This window comes from Mycteria americana, chromosome 1 (assembly GCF_035582795.1).
Source record: "Mycteria americana isolate JAX WOST 10 ecotype Jacksonville Zoo and Gardens chromosome 1, USCA_MyAme_1.0, whole genome shotgun sequence".
In the NCBI taxonomy this organism is placed as follows: domain Eukaryota; kingdom Metazoa; phylum Chordata; class Aves; order Ciconiiformes; family Ciconiidae; genus Mycteria; species Mycteria americana.
In genome coordinates this window covers 35,067,382-35,086,125 of record NC_134365.1, presented here as the reverse complement: position 1 = coordinate 35,086,125, position 18,744 = coordinate 35,067,382, and the positions used below count along the sequence as shown (strand labels likewise).

The window sequence follows — 18,744 nt, the reverse complement described above, 5'->3', positions numbered from 1 at the left end:
GGAAAGCGTATGTGAGGACACCACCACGACAGATCAATAAGAGCACTGTATGTTATAACAGACTTCTATTGAAGATAAAGCACTTCCCACTTGTCTGACAGGTGTACACCTATCTCCTGGAGCAGCAAAAAGGAAAAGAGACAAAACTATAAATCCCAAACCAAATGCATACCAAAACTGATGTGGAAAACAGAAATAAACTAAAGAATTTTCAATCTGGACATCAAAGAACTAACACTGAAATCTTTCTGTACATCTTAAACAGGACTGCAGAAAAACTGCAGTGGAGCAGAGGAACACATACTGTCAGAGAAGTCCATTATAAAACCTGGAATGTCCCATAAGAATCATGATTTAATTTTGTTACTTCTCTCCGTGAACTTTGTCACAAGAACATATTATCTCCTTCACATGCCGTAAAACGAAAAATGAGAATATAGTATCACATATATCAAAGTAAGTTATATTCAATGTATACTTGTATCAAAAGACGTAGCATTATTGTAGCTAAAAAGGCATAAGAATATAAACAAGACAAGTTTTGTAGGTAGAGACAATATCTTTTATTAGATGAACGGATCTAATTTTTAAAAAAAAAAACAAAACCAAAAGCTTGCAGGAGCACAAGCTCTTGTGCAGGCCTGAAACAGAAGCAGCAAACCTAAGTTTGCTGTGAAACTAAGTTTCATTGCACATCACGGTCTGCTCCTTTCCCACCCTCACGTCAGGCAGGTGATGCATTACCCCTCCCTACACTTCAGGGGATAAATTTATCAAACCTCTCCACTTTGCTGCGCAAGTACCAGCTACCTTTTCTGTCAGGTGGCCTGACTTACACCTAGTTTGGCTTAGAGCAGCTTCCCTCCACTTCTGCCGAGCTTTGAAGTTTGCTTCTGCATCTTACCTGAAGAAGGCTGTCTGTTCAAAAGTTTGCTTTACTCAGCACACAAACCTCAGCCTGCCGGCATCTGTTAGCGCACTCCATCTGCGCAAACTGTGTCCCGGGTCATTGCATCCCGCATGATGTGCTAACGCAGAATAATCCAAATGACTAGAAACCAGAGGGCAAGTTTTACTGCTGCAGCATGACAACGATATGAACAGTTCAACCATTAGTGTAATGACATTAATAGCCTCGTGTCACTGGCATAGGAGAAAATAAACACTTTCACAGTAAGAAATAATTTCTTAGGGAAAACGAGAGGCTTGCGAATGAAATGTGAGTGAATTCTGTATGACACTATTTTTAGACGGGATAAATGCAGGGGGGACAGTCATTTTTGTTAGTAGCCGAATATTTTCCAAGAGCAGCTCAACACGAGATTGAGAAGTTATTTTTAAAAGTTTTATTTCACCCTCCAGATGTGCAGCATGGACTCCAAAACTCTAAGAGAGCACGCAAATAAATATCCACACTCAAACAGCCCCGAATGGACCACCTAGGTTTTGCGTATCATCACCAAGATGAGGAAGGGCACAGTGCGTGCTTGCTGTCCCGGTGTCCCAGCGGGCGTAGTGGGGCGAGCTCCGGATCAGCTCCGAGGTCCCAGCGCACTGGGCAAGGCAGGTGAGCTGGCAGTGCTGGATTTTAATTAGCAAAGTGTTATGCCCTAAAGGTAGTGGAAAGAGGAAGTTTTGTCTGTCCTTAACTAATGACATTGGCACTCCACCCTTCCCATGATGTAACATGATATAATGTTATCTATGATATAACCTAGCCTTAATAAAGGGAAAAAGGTAAGGAAAAAGGCAGGGGAAAACCCATGAATTTTAATCCGGAAATTTTCCAAACATGAGATTAAAATGATGAGGAAAAATCCCTCCGTTTTCAGAAGTCCCCATGCAGCACTGTTGCATGCAAAAGGCCTGAAGAAGGCGGCCTTCGGTTGTGTTACCGTCCTCTTCGCATTACACAGCTCATCAACTCTGTTGTCACAGCATTTTCAGGCAATTGATTACCTGGTTAGGAAACACAACTTAATGAGTCATGAGCAGCAGTGTTTGTTGTGAGTGGTACATGTTTGTTTAATCCACATGAGAAATTAAATGGAAAGCATCAGTAGCCATTTCAAACTAGCTGAATGTCAGAGAAAAGCAAATAGCTTCATACATGTAACACTACAGGCTGGCACCGAAGCTCCCTCCTGCATGAAAACCAAAAGGCAAACAAGGAACAAGTGAATGCTTGTGCCCATAGAGGCTGCGTACGTTGTCGGCAACAGCTAGCTGTGAAATTGAAAGCAAATATTTGCTCCGCTTAAAAAATGCTCAGATTGTAGTAATTGCATAGTGCTGTAAGCTTTGAGAGCTTCTTGATCGTTTATGGACGAGGCCTCTCTGCTTGCTGAATATTTACTGTGAGTGGGGTGAGGTTCCCAGCAATTCACTATCAGTCACTCCCCTGGTTACACCCAGAACATTTTCAAACAGAATTATGCAAGTGAAACAAGTTCTGATATACCGTATTTTTAATTTTCCAGTTCCCTGTAGAACAGGCTGCTGGTTTTGTTTGGGTTTTTCTCACTGCAGGCAGTGGGCATGCCCCAAAGTCTTAACGCTCTTTCATTTAAGGTCCTGATTTGGGTTTCTTAAAACCACAATCAAAATCTTGACATTTCCTATGCCAGGTGTGCTCCAAGCATTAGGTGGTTTGGGGGGAGCTGTGGGGCTGGATTTATCCTGTCTCAGCCAAGAAGAGAGGAGGGGAGTCTGTGGCTGAGCTCAGCTACTTCTTGGCTGCTGCCACCAGCAGATCTGCCACTCGACACCCAGGTTTTCCACACTTCTCACCTTTGCACTAAACCACAGACTTTACTGCAAAAACCAACAAGTGCAAAACCCAAGGAAAATTGCAGAACCGTTCCATTTACCTGGGATGCGGGAATAAATGCAGTTTTATAACCCAGAGAGCTGTGCAGCTCCTGTAGGGCTGTGCTCCCTGCTGCAGGGAGCTGGAACGAGCTCCGGTGCTCCATCCGGGCTGGCATATAGAGAGTATCCTCTCAGTCTTAGCAGAGGTTTGCATCGCCAGCCCCTTCCCCTGTATTTTCAGGCAGCCCTCACTAGGTTTGACAATGCTGTGACCCTGCTGTGGTCCCAATCACCCCGGTCCTGCCCCTGCCACCTCGTCTTGGTGTGCCCCCACTGAGGCTGCCTGGGTCCCAGAAAGGGACCTGCTCTGGTGAAGGGAAACAGCAGCGAGTGGGGACTCTTGAGCACCCATTCTGGGAAGGGGACATGAAAGGGTGGGAGAAAAAGTCCCTTGTCCAGCAGTGGGAAGTCGGGTCCCAGACAAGTTCTTGTAGAAAACTCATGTGGGTTAAAAATGCTAGTTCAGGCTTCAGAGAAGCAAAGCCGCCTGTGCACCACCTGCCTGTTTCTGCCTCTGCACTGGCCCTTCTGTGAACTGATCTGAGCTCAAGGCTTGGGAGGGTGTTCTTCACCTGGATGTGTGCCACAGCCTGGCTCAAAGCAAAAGAGATGTCTGTGCAACCACAGCCTACAAGGCAGGCGTGCTCCTCCCCAGGCTGCTCCTTCCCCCCGGACCCTTTTAACTTCTGAGCAATTATTTACATCATTACATCCTGGACTCCCCATTATGGACCAAATTTGGGAAAGTGCTTCAGCACAGGCTATGTTTTATGCACCTGTCTGTCTTCATTGACTTCAACGAGCTTCCAGTCAGCCCTAACAGTGCCTGAGATTGCTGAAGACGCGACTTCCCGCAGCCCCCTGCACACAGGGAGTGAAGCAGGGTGATGCACTCTGCGAAACCGGCACCATGACTCTTTCTGAAAACAGCATTTTTAGATGACAATCTTCTAGAAAAGCGTCCACAACCTGAACCAGGTAGCATTTGCAATGAACATGAATATTTCAGAACACATTTACAAAATGCACTTACTTCTTCCTCTTACAACTGCATTAGGCCATGATGGTAATAGTAAAAACATATTGGCTCAGGCAGCTTCGTGTATGCTAGTCCATAACAACATTTCCAATACGACTGCAGTACTTGAGTGTACAAAATTTGCAGGATCAGGCTCTGATTTGCTGCCAAGGCAAGGCTTTAGGAATACAGTGCTTTCTAGTGGCCATTTTGGACTAAGAACACTAACAAACTACAGTCAAGTTCATGCATCAAATACAAGTTCTAAGCCTATCTGCAGGGGTTTTTAAAATGTATTTATTATAAGAGATATAGTAGACGTGCTAACATATAATATACACTATATATATGTGTAAATTTTAGCTATAAAATGCTAATATATAAAAACTTATATATACTACATACCATAATGTATCTTCTGCCTTCTGGTTACCCAGAGCTTTATACACCAGGTCTACTGGTAAAGCATGTGTTGTGCTCTGATCTTGTAAGAATTTTTTCTACTATGCCTTACCTCAGGGTAATTTCTTTTAAACCAACTTTTAGACTTTTATGTGGGTCTTAGAAATTTTATTGTACTTTTCCTCTGACACAGCTTTGTTAAAATGTTACCTGTTTTCTTCATCGTCTGACCATGCGTTGTGAAACAGATGGAAAAATTGGAGGGACTTGTAGATGAGATAAAGCAGCGAGAATTAAAACTACTGAATCTCTTTTCCAGCGTGAAGAGCCTCTACCAATGTTTGAGTGGTGTATGTTCCACTGATAATCATTATCTTGTTTGCTGTAAGAATGTACACAATCAGTTGTATGCATTGCTAAGTGAACAGCATCTTCTGCTAGCCCCCGTTTACCAGAAGAGGCAGTAGGACAAGGCAGGTGGTGTTCACTCAGATGTTGAACTTCTGGTCACACCGAGCATCCCAGATAGGACACTATAGGGATGTAAGCCCAGATAGGAGAGGGACATAAGCCCACAACTCTGCAACGCATTTTAGGTGAGCAAATATACAGCTGCTGGAAGACAATAAAACAGATGCTGGTAGGGAGCAGGTTCAGCTCTCCATCTCCAAAGATGTCAGGAGCTGGCATGAAGGCAGGCCTACCTCTGTACAGACATATACTGATAATTAAGGCAGACACATAAAGCCTTTTAAGATGTCTTTTTTCTTGTAATACTGTGCTCCTATCATTAATATGACCACACAGAACTTCTTGGTTATTGTAGAAAGAGAGGGGAGCTGCTCTGGGAAAGAAAACTTGCAGGTGCGGCATCCAACTGGAGACTGTGAGCAGTCTCGTTTTGCACCCAAAATCTATAGCACCAGGACCTGCATGGAAGACTCTTCCATCCTAAAGAAATGCAACGAAAGGTCTTTTGCTTGTAGGATCCCCTCAAGGACATGAAAGGAAAGGGTAGCTAGTCTTAAACTAGCTAGTCTTGCTCCACCATTTGACGGGAAGCCTAAATAAATAATGTATTATCTCATTTTTCCTCCAAGTTTTCAATCTGCAATGGGACTAATAATACTTGCCCCTTGTAGCAAAATACTAGGAGATTCTGAGATGAAAAACACTGTGTAAGTTCAAATTACTTAGCATAATCAATAATTCTACAATATGATAGACTCCTCACTTCAATCAAGTGCACTTTAAAAAAAAAATTATGTCCTCTAAAGATAATTTCCCAAAGACTATCCTTGAAATCAGAGGATTCAGATATGGAGTACTTAACTAGATTGCAGGAATGCATGCCATTTCTAGTCCTGTAATTAGGCAACAGAGCAGATCTAATCACTTCATTACTGTAATGACAGCTGCTATATGAAGCCCAAAACCAGAGAGAGAAATAGGTTACCGCACAGGTTTTAAGCACGACTGCTAGTAGAGCTGTGTACTTTCATATTTTTGTCTGCTGTTTGTCTTTTTTCCTTATTTGCAGCTGGAGCCCAATAGCATGTCAGGGAGGTGTGACTGGCGGTGACCAGCTCCGTGCTGCAAGGGAGGCTCGGGGGAAGCAGCCACGCCAGCAGTGCTGGAGACTTCCCTGTCTCGAGCAGATCGGAAAGTTTTGCGGTATTTATAACATGAAGTTCCAGTTAGCTTAATTTTATCAGTTTAATGTTTTTTCTACAGAACTTGACTCCTCCATAAACACATTATTAAATGCATGCACATTTAATAACCACTGAACACGCACGCACAGAGCATTGCTTTGGCCTACAGCACTGTCACAGTCTCTAGGGAAGGACTTTCACGGCATACATGATACCCGAAGCCTTGTAAATTACGGATTAAATTTTGCTTTCACTGATTTCATTTAGGTTTAATGAAAATGGAATTTGTTTGCATTTTAAAGAATTGCAAAAGCTAATGTAAATACCAGAGGAACCGAGGGATGGTTACCCAGAACCACATGAGGCACCTGCCCAGTCTTACAGATGTGTTAACAACCTCAGCTTTTAAATAAGCTTACTATTTCTGCTGTATTTCAGCCATACTTCCCGACATGCCCTTGGGCATGTCAATAGCTTTATTTTGGTTTATTCTTTCAAAAATACTAGCCATCAACATGTTCTTAAAGGACTTCATTTTAACCAAGTCCTCTGTTCCTTGAGTATGAATTTCCTGTGTGTAAAGCTAATCTTTATTGGTTGGTTGTTTACTGTGGTGATTTAAAGAGTTCATCATTTTATGACAATCCTGAAAAGCTTATGTAATCTTATTAGACGGGAATTGTCAAAAATAAGAATTCACTCCTTTTTTTCAAATTCACTCATTTCATGATGTTTCATAATCTCATAACTTCTCCAGGATACATTATTGGTGGATTACAATAAGGTCAGTATGTGCAACCTGGCTACTTACAGGTTAGCATCTAATTTCATACATAGTCAGGTAAATGAGCACCCTGATTTCTAGAGATACCGAGTTCCTTCAGCTCCCATGGATTTAAGCAGCAGTGAGAGATGCTCAGCAACTTTGAATGCTTCTTATTAATGATATGGATATACATATATAATATTTGGCACCCAAACTCTGAATTAAACTTTCATATTCTTTTCTTTTATATATGTATCTTTTAATCTATCTTTTTTAACAGACGAGAATTCAATTACTGGGCTGTGCACTAGCAAGCCAGTCCCGGATTAAATAAATTATCTTGAGTATAATTTAATTCACAACAGTTATCAATTATTTCATGTTTCTAGACACATCCCATGTTCCATAGCTATGCCTTATACTGGGACTAGGAGTTGCAAGTTGCCAGGACCATTTCTGGCAACCCAACATAACAGGTACTATCCCTCAAAATGCTGAGCAAGCCTTTAAAGTTACTCTGTACAAATGGAATGGCAAAAATTATCCTTTTCTGGGGAAAAGGAGAGAGGATCTCCTCATTGTGTTGTAACACAACTCAGCATCATGGTTATGACAAAGTCTGAATTTACTCATTTCAGACCATATAAATTGGTCTATAGCACTATATATTGACAGTAAGAAGCAACACCTTAAAAGCGATTAAACAGAAGAGCATTGTTACACATGCTTTTAAAGTGTGTTTAAATGAAGCTTTTACTGCCACTACAGACATCTACCATACTTGCAAGTCTCTGTGTTTTAGTCACTGCTATTTCCTTAGCCTCATGCAAGAAGTTTGAAACCTTTGTATTCCAGTAAAACACTTGTTCTGACCAAAGAAAAGAGTTAGAGCAGATGATCAGAAGGTAAGGAGAAAAAGCACAGCTACCTGGTTCATTGCATGAACTCCTGAATCTAAAGAGGAAGAGCAGAGGACAACTCCTCCTATTAAACCAGGATTAGTCATTGTAGTTGTATACCCCACTTTGGCCAAGAAACTAACAAATCATTACCATCTCATGATCACAGAGTCACAGACATGCATGCAAGATTTCGCAGCCCTCGAAAACGGATTGTCTCAACATGCAGAGTTGGAGGCGGCTGAACACATGTTTAAACACAGTTGATGCTATCAGTGTTCACGAAATCTGTGACAAGTGTGGGCAGTTCTTTTCAGAGTATCGTGCAAGACCAGTCATGTACAGATCGTATATTACGCATCGTAGTTAATGATGTTTTTACTTGCTCAGCTGCTAGGCAAAATATCCTTCTCAACTAATGTCACAGAATCAATGTCGGGACCCTGCTAGCACCAGCAGGCTTTTAACATGGCAATAGATTTCCAAGAAACCTTTATTTTTGTCTGATAGCAAATCCTGGCAGACTAGAGAAACCATATTTGTTGAAAATTTTACTTCCAGGAAGAAAGTTGCACTGGGCAGTGCAATAGCTCACTGTACTGCCCTGGAAGAGTTCACCCACCTCAGTGGGCCCCGTGGTATGTTTAGGCTTGAACCACCCTCAGCCCAAGTAGGTACCAGCACTTTGTTCCTCCTTGAGGCACATCTGCAACACTTTTTGAGCATACAGTCTCTGTGAAGCCTTGGTGGGAGGGAGATCTCACCGCCTAACTGCTTCCTAAAAGTACTGCCCCCTCCTGTGAGCAGCCCTGTAGCTTAGACACTGCCTTATCAGACCTAAGCTCGTGGGCTCTCTGCAGCAAATGGACACAAAGTCTTCATTCAAAAAAACCAAAACCAAACAAAAAAAGCCCCAAAAGTCTATGTGCTTTTTATTTCAACTAGCACAAGACGTAGATGTAGCACTGAGGTGCAAAAATAGCCATTGCCTACACCCTGTGCTTCCTCATCACTCTTGGCCATTCTTGAAGGCCAGTCAGAGACTCCAACGATGTTCAAGGTCACTTTCTGGCAGCAAGCAGCTTCTCTGCAAAACACACGATTTTTCTCCTTCAGCTGGCTTTCCACTTCTGATCTGTTCTCTTTTATTCCCCTCTCTTTCACACAAGCAGTAACACGTAAGTTCAAACATGCCAATGACGGATGTACTAAAATAGAGGTGAAGAGAACTCTGTAAGCACCTCCAGCTCCTCCTGTCAGGCTTGTCACATCAGCCATGAATCCCCCCCCCCCCCAGGTACAGCTACCTCCAACCCCAGCAACTGCTTTCCCCTGGGCCGTAGCCATATATTTGCCCAGGGGTAAAATATTTGAATGGGTAATCATCCAAATTTAATGACCCTCTGTCATCAGCTTTGCGCCAGGTGCAAGAATTGTGCTTGGAATCTCTTGTAGGCTTCACTGCAATTTGGAAGCAAAAGACAACAAAGAAGCCAACCAAGTCCCACTTTCAATAAAATGCACCCCAAATCAAACAGCATTCAGAAACCGTGCATGGAGAAGCCTGCCAAATGCTCACACGTGTGATAATTTAGTCAACCAAAGAAGTATTTGGTGTCTTTTGATTTAAGTTCACTTTTATTATATAGGTATTTTTTTTGTTGCATACCTGCAGTTTCCATTAGACAGTTTAAGTTAGTCAATAAGCATAAATTTTTGAAGGACAGTGCACAAGGGACTTTTCCAGACTCTGGAAGAACACTGCACTTCGGAGTGTAGTTCTGAAAATGAACGTGGCTGTTGATGCATTTCAGGCAGCCGAAACATAATCTAAAGAACATCTGGAAGTTGCAGGTCTGAACAAAAGAAGGATGGGAATGGTGTTATCACAGACAGAGAAAGGCTCAGGGCTATTTCAGAGTAAAGAGAAGAGGATCCATTTTGGCTAGATAAAAGTGCATTGAAAGGCATCCAAGAAGAGAACCGCCAGTTCTAGACGGACAGGAGGAAGACAAATGATGGGCTTGAAATATAAAAGCAAATTCCTGAATCTTCGGTGTATCTGAAGCCAGCTTTAGGAACGAGATTATATGTGAAAAGGATAAAGAGAAAGGCCCAGGAGGAGTGAATAAGGTCAATAAGGAGTGAATGGCATGAAAATCTATTGGAAAAAAGCTTACAAGAAATCACAAAAGCTAGAACTAGAAGATGCTGGTCACAAGCATCAAGGTTTCACAGAATATCAAGGCAAACAGAACCAACAGGGCTAAAAAATCAGAAAGATACTGAGAAATTTGAGGAGAGTGGAGAAATCTGAAATACTAAAAGTGCAAAGAAAATTAGTTTCCATTTCTGATAAGTCCTATCATTTTTGTGGAGCTGTGTTAAGATACGCTAAAAATTTTTTTTCCCAAATTCTATGGAAAAGAATTACCTTGGTTGTAAGAATATGCATGACAAGGTAAGAATCAAATTATCTGTAAGGTAGAAAAGGCCTGCCTTTACAGATATAAAATGAATGGTGGTAACAGAACACATCAAATCAACGACCATTCACCTGATAATCAGCCTGATACATGGGGTTTTTTTAAGAAACAAAGTAGAGTTTCTTCTTATTCCCTACAATGATACCACCTGACCTACATAATACACTTTTTTATTTAGTAATTTGGGGGGGGGGGGTTGATTGTCAGTTTAAGAGAAGTAAGTCTAATTGAGTAAGAGTGAATTGCAAATACTTTCTTCTCTGCTTTCGGCCATGGTGCCTTGCACGTAGGGCTGGATGGGGAGCCAAGCCCCTGACTTGGAATCCAAGTCGATCCTTTGTCGATCTGAAATTTCTACGGGGCTGCGCAGCGTGCTGGTGTGAGCCCCGGAGAGGTTTATTCACATGAGGAAGTGTTGAAAAGAGCAGCCTTTGGCTTCATGACCTTGGGCAGCTAGCTCTTCCTCTGGCTTCACTCTCGTTACTGGGATGATACGGCCCTCGTCCTAGCAGGGTGCGATGGGTGTTAATTAAATTACTGTTTGCACAGCCCTTCACATTCAAAGAGCTACCCCAGTGAAAAAACAATGCAGTACAAGCACCAAAACGGGAATCCAAGTTGTACATGCAAAGATGGTAATTTGAAAACCACAGTTCTTCATGTGTGTCACCTGCCTTTTTGGCCTGACATTTAGGAGACCCAGTAGGGGAACTTCCAGAGCAAAAACCTAGAGAAGCTGCTGGCAGAGTTACCGGGAGAGCTTCCCAGCAGCTGTCCCCGCTCTGCAGGCGGCCAGGCAAACTGCCCCCAAACCTGCACGCTCCAGCATCCTTTTACTCTTTGCCTTGTGATACCCCGTGCAAGTCACGCATTGCACGGCGTGAAATCAAGGACTGCAGTCTCAAATTTGTCAGCGGCAATGCCATCTTGCTTCAGGCTTGCTCTTTAAAAGTTTTTTTCCAAGCCAAAAAGCTCATACGATGCTTTCTAGAGATTAGTATGGAAATAGCAAGCTACAGCAGATCACCTGTACATCAGATCCCCCTTTGTATCTGAAAAGCATGCCTTGCCCCAGTTGGAAATGCTCTGACCCCTCACGCAAATGGCAGCATTTGCAGCATATACATTTTGCATGACGAAACAGGAAATTGGGTAACGTGATGATGCCAGATCTTCCGTGGCCATTTCAGGGAAAATGCCACAAAACCCCGGCCTGCCTGGCAGGAGGGGCACTCCTGTAGGCAAGCCGTGGCGTAAAAAGAGACAGAAAAATGATTTTGTTGTTGTTGTTGTAAAAAGAGTAAAAAATTGTTTTTAAAAAGAGAAAGACGCTGAAGGCACACGCGGCCGGGGAGCGGGGGGTGCCGGGGACCCCGCGGGTCCCCTGCCCCGGGCCACGTGCGAGCGGGCGGCCCCGGGGCGGCGGCGCGGCGGGGGCTCCGCGGCTCCGCGTCCCGCAGCACCTGGCGGCGCGACCCCGGCCCCGGCCCCGGCCCCAGCTCCGGTCCCGGCGCAGCGCGGCGGCGCGCCCGGCGCGCTCCCGCCTGCCCGCCCACCTCCACATGCACACACCCGCGGCGGGAGGAGGAGCGGCATCTTCCTCGCCGTCTTCCTTTCGCCAGTTTAATTTCCCCCCCACGTCCTCGCCCCTTTTTCTTAATTTTTTTTTTTAATTTTATTTTATTATTATCACTGTAATTATTTGTCGGGGTGCTCCGGCCGGGTCTCGCCGGAGAGGGTGGATTATACCTCGGGGGATCCCCGCGGCTCCTCGGGAAGGTAGGCGGCAGCTGATGCAATCGGGGGGGACGGGGACGCGGCTCCCCGCGCAGCCTTTGTCTGCGCGCCGCGGCCGCGCAGCGCGGGCCGGAGCCCGCCGCGGGCCGCGCTTTGTCTCCGCCGTGTGCGCAGCGCCCCCCCCCTCCCCCCCCCCCCCGGCAAACGTGCCTCCGCCGCCGGGCGCGGAGGATTTTCAAACCCGAAAAATGCGCGCAGCGAGTCGGGGAAGGGCTGGGCTGGGGGAGCCCAGCGGCACCGTTGCGGCGGGGCGGGTGGGGACGGAGCCGGCCATGCGGCATCTCCCCGCGGCCGGGGCGGGCGGCGGGGGGGCTGCCCGCCGGGATGCTGCCGTAGCGAGTCGCTGCAGCGTGCCTTTAAAAAAAAAAAAAAAAACAAAAAGAAAACGAAAAAAAAACCCCAAAACCCGGCAGTTGGCAGCTACGAGCTTTCGCTGGCAGCACCAAAAAAAAAAATAGAGTTTCACCCTGGCCAGCGTGATGGCTGGGGCTGCGCGGCTGGGCCGCGTGTGCCGCAGCCCTCGCAAGATGCGCGGCCGCGGGTTTAGTCCTGCCTTGCTGGGCAGCGTTCCTGCCGTTCGCCTAAATCCAGCGCTGCCGTAGGGTCCGGGGAAGTTTTACGGTATTCAGAAAATGCAGGCTGGGCCCACGGCGCGCACGCCTGTGCGTGTGTGTGTGCGTGTTTTTCCGTAAATACATAGTAACAGCTAAGCTGCTCGCTTTTAACGAGCCGAAAGGGAGAACAAAAAAGGGCAGGTTTGAACGCCTGGGTATGGATTTGCTCGCGTGTATATGCGTCCGGCTTGCTCTTAGGGCAGCGGGTTTGTTCCATTGTTTTGCAGAGTTTGTAATGCAACCTGTAGCTAGGACGTATCTCCTTGTGAAAGAGGAGACGAGGAGGTGTGTAAACCCGGGCTTTGTTTATGTGGCATTAGGGGGACTGAAATAAACCCCGTGTTTGGCAGCTGGTTTTACGGAAGGCGAAACTGTAGTCTGCTTGTGCCACCAGCTGAACCCGCCACATAGCCTTAGGCTATTCAGTGTCCCGCGGACTGCTTTGGGGCATTTCTACTAACCTCTATTCCAAATGATAGTAAGCTGTGCTTTTGTGGTGCTTCACTCACTTTCAGGTTTGTTTGGGATTTACTCGTGCTTGAAAGGCAAAATAACATGTACCAGCCATGGTTCTAAAAGTAAAGTATTAGCAAAAGGTCCTTGTTAATTGATAAAATACATTCTGGGAGGAAAAAAAAAGACATTCTCAGTCTAACTGTTTTAGATCAAAAGTAAGAACAGCTACAGGGGGAGAAAGAAAGAGCATCCTTCCGTCTAACTTTTACTTCATTTGCTGCCAAAGTACCAACTTTCTTTAAAAAGCCTCTAAAAGGAAATTCCAGCTGTTGCTGAAGGATCCAGAGTATCAGTAACTGCCCTTTTCAGGCTAGGAGCCTATGCCAAAATTGCGCTGAAATCAAGTGGCAAGACCTGTCCGAAATCTAGAAATTGCCATATTCCCGGTGAGCAGAGGCCTTCTGCTGTGGCTCGGTGGAAATTCACTGACTAAAATGGGATCTGCTTCACTGTCATACTGAATGACTCCTATTTGACTTTGCCTTTTTGGAAGGTGGTGGGTTTTTTTTTTTTTCCTTTTTAAGAGGCACCATAGAGAGAGCACTTCACTGAAGCACACTGCAGCATCCTCTGGCTTGTCACTTGAGACTATTTATGCTGTAGTTGGACCAACGGGGCTCTCCAGCCCGGGTGAGGACGGGAGACGTGTTGGCAGCGAGCGCCACGCTCCTCACACCCCTGTGCAGAGGATTATCCTCTGAATTGTTCGATGCTTTCTGCAGACTGCCATAGAACATGGAGGAGCAATTGTCCTCCGTGTCCAAATCCTGCTTTTTACAAGGGTTTTAAAGGATGGAAGGGGAGGCAGGGCTCTCTCAGCCAGACTGCTTGTGGGCTCCTCGTCCTGGGTCTCTGTCCTACATTTCGTCAGGGTTTGCTGGTTTGGGGGTTTGTTCTTTACCAGGGGAAGAGTGGTGACTGAGCAGAAATGGGACTCTCCTTCCTCCCATGCTCTCCCGTCTTTTTCTCAAATTGCTCATTTCTGTGGAAACACACTTAGCACATAGCATGACAATAACCGCCACTTTAAAGGTTTGTATTGTGAAGGCGAATGAGATGTTGTGGGAATATTTAAATCTTCTAAGCCTGAATTCAGTTTCCTTTCTGATAGGTATTTATTGCTGTGACCTTAATCCAATTCAAGAAGTTTGAGTGGCCACTCCTGGGGAAAAATGGCAGCTTTTTCATGTTGAAAGTGTTAACTTTCAGTTAACTCTCATAATATTTGTGTAACCTTATCAGGTAAATATCACTCTGAGTCTCTCACAGTCAAGAAAACTGAAGTAAGGAAATTACTTGCAAATTGGGGCGGAAGGAAAAGTGGGTTGCCTATGAACTTAGGCAAAGAGTTCTTCCTTCTGTAATACAAAATTTATCTTAAATAAGAATTTCAGAGCTGCTATTTAGCCCTCACAAATTCATCTGGATAGTCTGCTTCGTTGCTGCAACCCATGAAGCCCCACTTGTACAGCACTTCCACTTTCTGTGGAAGGCAAGAGTTCGTTTATTTGTGGTGGTGCGTTCTGGGATCTCTTCAGCAAAACCAAGACTGTTGAGAGGATTTCACAGAGAAATATAATTAGGAAAAAATGTGACTATATCCCTCTGCCAAATGCCTTCCCTAAATTGACTGGGAAGGGCTCAAAACAAAAATGTACTTAAAACCATTTTCCTTTATGGCTCATCTTTAAGTGTTTTGCCTAAAGTAATGAATCACTGGGTGAATCAGACTGGGATTTTATGATTTCTTATTTGCCTGCCTTTGATCAGCTGAGTAGCCTGTCGAGACTTAATTTGGGACTGTCTTCCCTTTCTTTATGGCAGTGTGGAGAGCGATGGGGCAGAGCAGGGACATTTTCCTGTTGCAGCGCAAGGTCACGCCGTACCGAGAGAAAGGTTGAGAATCCACATTTGTGCTCATCGCTTCTTTTTTATAGCATCCTCTTCTGAGCTTCCTTCTCAGGTCTTCTGTCACTTGTTTGTTCCCCCCCTGCCCCCAACCTTATCTTTTAACTGTTTCCATCCCTCGTGCCATGGGGGCTGTGTGAGAGAGAAGAAGCCTGGAAATGAAAGGTGGTGGCTTGCAGCCACCGAGCAAACAGCTGCAGCAGCTGGAAGGCCTTCCGGCCGCCACACTGCCCGCGGCCTGGCGGTGTTGCCGGTGGGCAGGACGGGTGCGTGCCGGTGCCTCGGTGGCTCTCCGTGGCACCCTGGAGCCCACCGGGGCTGGGCTGCCGGCGGGGCCGGGGTGAACCCGCTTCCTTCCGCCGCTCCGGCGGCTGCAGCCTGCTGCAGAGGGGCAGTACCGAGGAGCTGGAGGCAATGACATTTCAAGCACTGCAGATGTTTGCTCAGTGGATGTGAGTCAGTCTTTAATTTCCAAGCTCTTTGTTATCTCGGTGGCTCTTCTCTAATCTCTCCATTTTGTCCTTCCTGTAGATGAGGAGTAAATCGGGAGCTTTATGTTCCACATGTCAGGTGTCACCAATGCTGAACAAAAAGGAGATAGCTGCTTCCCCGCCTCCCAACGTGATACTGTTACGTATAAAGCCTATTATTGCTTTTTGTCATTTAAGTGAATAGTCCATACGCAGAGTTTCAGGCTCAGTGTTTCATTATTTATATCCATGGAGTCTTACTGGTCATATTGCTCTTTGAAAAACTTTCAAAAGTATGAGCAAAGAAAGACGTATCACATCTCAGGCTTTGCAGGAAAAAAACCAGCTTGCATGAAGCTCAAGCACTGGATTCTGATGACTCGTAACCAACCAAGAGGAGTTCTTGGCAAAACTCCCTTTGAGAAGAAAGTTGAGTCATATTTCAGCTTTTAAGCAAATTACCTTGAATTCCATAGTTAAAATTGCTTAGCATGTCTTGGATATTTGCCATCCCCAAGACCGTTTGACTGCGGGTAGTGCTCAGTGAAAGAAGTGCCCGGTGAGTGTGCAAGGGCACGTGACAAAAACCGTACCCAGAGACAGGGGAGATGTCGTCCAACCCGACCACTTACCCAAACGCCTCTCGCATACTGGGTCAGCTTTTGGGCAGCCATGTGTCTTAAGATGGCACTTTTTGAGTGATGCCATTTATAGGATATGAAAAAAAAATGGCCTGTGAATTAAGCCATCACCATTACCACCAGGAGTGATGATGTTACTGTTAAAAACACAACTTCTAGCTAAGCGTTTTCTGAGATTACAGCTCGTTCAGGTACTGCCCAGAAAGGAGTCATACTTGAGCCAACAGAAGAAATAAAGTTAGATTGTCTGTATTACCATATTTTTTCAAATACAAACTTTTTGAGCCCATTACGGCTGTTGTGGAATTTTAACAGTCCAGAAAACTGGAGTTGCAGGGATTTTTTTTTTTTTTTGATGTTTCAGAAGGCAACAGAGAAAATGACCCCCGTTCTTGGAATGTGTTTTAATGGCTTGTGAAGGTCTCAGTATCCTTGAGAAAAATAAACTCATTTTATCTTCTTGTGTCATCTCATAGTCCTCCTTCTGAAGTCTGTGACCAGTTGTAATCTTTCCCATATTCTGCAAGGAGCACACGATGAATAAATTATCCATAATGGCTTTTACAAGACATGTCATGGGATGTTTAAAGAGAAAGCCAAGCTTCTAGGCCACAGCAGTGCTTTTTCTACTAAACAGAGGGGCTGGATCAGCTACCAAACACAGACCTTGGAGGTTCCTTTAGAAGGTCATTAGCTCTTTCCTGGTTTTCTCTCAGGGTGATTCTTGCTTCAAGCAGGAGTGTTTGCCCATCTGAGTAGAAGAGTTTGAAGTAAGAGCAAAATTCTTACCTCTTGTTGATTTACTATGTGTGTGTCTGGAGAGAAGTTTGAGGGCAGGTCTCTGGAAGTTTTCTTTTTGGGGGGGTTTAAGGCTGGGCCAGAGTAGTAGGCACAGTGACTGGAAGTGATTGGGATTGCTGCAGTCACTCTTCAGATGATTATTTACTGCCTTTCAATGTGAATTAAGAATAAAGCTCAGTCTAGGAACTTTTGTCAACATAGCATATTTATTTGCATTTATTTCATGACATTTCTTGAATGAAAAGGCCTTAAAAGTAAAAATACTACCATGCTGCTTCCAGTAGCTCAGCATCAACATATGGTGAATTTTTATTAGTTGAAGCCATTATTTTGTTTCTTCCCACAGCATTAGTGGCACCTACACCTGAGGCTGGCGACTTGTTTAGCTTGGCTGTCCCAGCGTCGAAGCTGCCTTCGGGAGTGTGCTGGTTTTGGCTGGGATAGAGTTAATTTTCTTTATAGTAGCTACTATGGGGCTATGTATGGAGTATGGAGCTAGTATGGAGCTTCTCAAAGCTGCTGCATCTGCAGAGAGCAGCTCAGCGTGGCTGCAGACCCTTCCCGTGGGCCGGGACGGATTGTCCTCTGGCAGCACCAGGCTCCGCTGTAGAGACCAAGTGACGAGCCTGGGACCGACGCTCAACGTGTAGGGAATAAAGCTGGTTGATGTGAAACCTGCCCTGAGGGACTGTAGATTTCATTTAGGCTCTGCTGTTTGTCACATCTGTGAACTTGAAATTTAAAATAGGCGATTTAGGGGTGAAATTCCTGTGACCACCTGTACTCCACTGACCGTGGAGGGAGCCGTTAGCAATGACAAAAGGTTTGCTCTGTATATATCTAAGGTAAAGTTATCTTTGCAAAAAATTTGCGATTCGCATAGTGTTTTTTTTCGCAGGTATCACACTTCTATCACCCTTTCCCTCTGAATCTGCAAGCACTTCACAAACTGAGTGTTATTGTTGCTATTACCATCTTAATTTTACAGATGGAGGTGCTAAGGATGAGGTGGTTATCCTTTGCCAAAGATATGTGATGAGTTCATGCTGTGACAGGAGAGTTTTGGTCCCCAGCCCCACCGCTCTCTCTTCACCCTCCTTGTGTTTTGGCACTGAGATCAGGTTTTCTCATACTTGGAAGTGCAATGCATTATTTCACTCAACAATTTTTTTTATTTCAGGGGTTTGTTTTGGTGTTTTTTTAGTAAATCACTTAACCTAGCAAGAACCCGAGGCAGATTCAAAGATGTGCCTGCTGTCGTGCTGCTTCAGGAGCAACGCGTCTGCCTGAAACCTGGAATCTGCTGAAACCATTGCTGGTGGTTCAGCTGGCACTGCTCGCGCTCAGGTTTTGCTGCACCTTCAGTCAATCAGTTTTTCGTAGAATCCGAATTTTGGTTAAAACAAAAAAAGGCTGGTTGCACTGCAAAGATTCCTTGCAAATAAACCAGCGAGCCGTTTTCCTGCCAGTCCGGCCTTGCAGCATTTCAGCTACGGAGGAGCAGAACGGCAGCGCAGGAGCTGCACGTCAGTGAGCTGTGAAGTCTGCTCTCCAGCACGCTGTTTACCTCACAGGAGTGCTAATTTCAGCACCTGCTTTTGAAACACTTAATGGGGAATTTATTAAGCACAGGCAATGTCAAGGCAGTTCTGAAAATCCTCCTGGGGGACCGTGATGCAAAACAGTGCCCAAAGGGAAAGCTGCTCTGCTTGAGTCTTAGACGAACCTTTACACGGGTTTTTAAATGCCAGGGGATAGAGATCTCGATACAGAGGTTGTCACGTCTATTAAGGAATTGTTTATTTTAGGAACTCATAATCACAAGAAGCTTCAGGATTCAGCAGGCTCGGTCCTTGCCACCTCAGCAGTCGCCGTCTCCTGTGGCTTTATCCTTTTATAA

At 45.0% G+C, this 18,744-nt stretch overlaps 1 protein-coding gene across 2 annotated transcripts in view; it reads left to right on the top strand.

Annotated features, from left to right (window-relative positions):
• The first annotated feature begins 11,648 nt into the window (after window positions 1–11,648).
• Window positions 11,649–18,744, top strand: part of SLC38A1 (solute carrier family 38 member 1) — a 42,625-nt gene continuing 35,529 nt past the window's right edge. For both annotated transcript variants that reach the window (XR_012774439.1, XM_075494507.1), the window contains exon 1: window positions 11,649–11,876. The gene's annotated coding sequence lies outside the window, so the exon portion shown is untranslated. The remainder of the gene's footprint in view (window positions 11,877–18,744) is intronic.